Here is a 1,430-nt window from a genome sequence, read left to right on the forward strand (position 1 = left end):
ACCACTTGGGGCTTCTTTGAAACGTAGCAATTTCGATTATAAGTCACTATTTCTGACAACCCGCTTTTCTTCCTGTTGACGTAAGAAGATAAAATTTGCATATTCTGCCATTTTAAGCATAAGATGAATATTTTAAAACAAACTATTACATTCAACCCCTCTCTCTTTTTTTGTTGTTTCTTTGCTAGAAGACTGATTTTGTATTTTGTTTTCATTCCACTTCCCGAGTTCTTATTTCTGCACGAAAACAGATGTTTTATTTGATCTTCAATCTGAATATGTTGAATTCGTTTGTTTATTATTCAACACAATGCTACACAATAGGCTATCTGTGCTCTGGCCATCGCAGGTATAGAAACCCGAATTTTAGCGTTTTAAGCTGTGATACTTACCGCCGAGACAACAGGGAGCCTTTATATATTTTTGTTTATAATTTTACGAGTTTGCGAGTATATTTGTTCGTTTCTTAATTGTTTAAATTGAGCTCATTTTAATCAATTTATTTGATTGTTCTAAATTCACCAAAATGAACCGCTCCATAACAGCTTTGTTTTCATTGAGGCTTTGTACCGAGTTAGTTGTTTTACTTAAGTGTATTTAATAGGAATTTAGTGGGGGTCATAAATACTTTAACACAGTACCCACAGTGATGAATTAGAAATTTATTTAAAAGCTTTTTCTTTCACAATCAACTTTTTTTTTAAAGAGTTTAATGTCAGTTGTTTATATTCTACCCCTTTAAGTGCTCTGATGAACAGAGTATCATTCAATTAATGACCATTTTGTAAAATGTCTCTCAGCCACTTGTAGAAAAAAAACAGCATCAATAAATGTGTTCCTGATAAGAGTCAGGCAACAATACGGTTGATTAATGTGATCCTGGTAAAAGTCAGGCAACAATAAGGTTGATTAATGTGATTCTGGTAAGAGTCAGGCAACAATACGGTTGATTAATGTGATCCTGGTAAGAGTCAGGCAACAATACGGTTGATCAATGTGATTCTGGTAAGAGTCAGGCAACAACACGTATGTTAAATTCCTCAGGTACCTCCAATAAATCAAAATCAAAAATCAAAAGGAACAAAAACTAGGCGAGGTTATGTAAAAATTTCAAGTCAGATGGGAATGGGCTTGGTCTAATTGTTAGAGTTTTTGTATTGTAAATACGAGGGTTCATATATTTCCTGGCCCGTTGCCGAAAAAAAAATATCCGCACTTTAAGACTGTGGTTGCGTTATAAGAGTGACTATCAGATTCAACTACTGGTTAGACAAAAGTAGCCTAAGAGTTGGCGGTAGGTCATGTTTACTAGCACACGCAGGCCACCCTTCGTGTTGCTTTTCGCGAAAAATTCGGAAATTAAATCGGACGATTGATTAATAGAAACCTCTAGAATATTTCCGAACACCATTACCAGTGTTTTCTCCAAA

The sequence above is a fragment of the Limulus polyphemus genome, unplaced genomic scaffold, assembly GCF_000517525.1.
Source record: "Limulus polyphemus unplaced genomic scaffold, Limulus_polyphemus-2.1.2 Scaffold4636, whole genome shotgun sequence".
Classification (NCBI taxonomy): domain Eukaryota; kingdom Metazoa; phylum Arthropoda; class Merostomata; order Xiphosura; family Limulidae; genus Limulus; species Limulus polyphemus.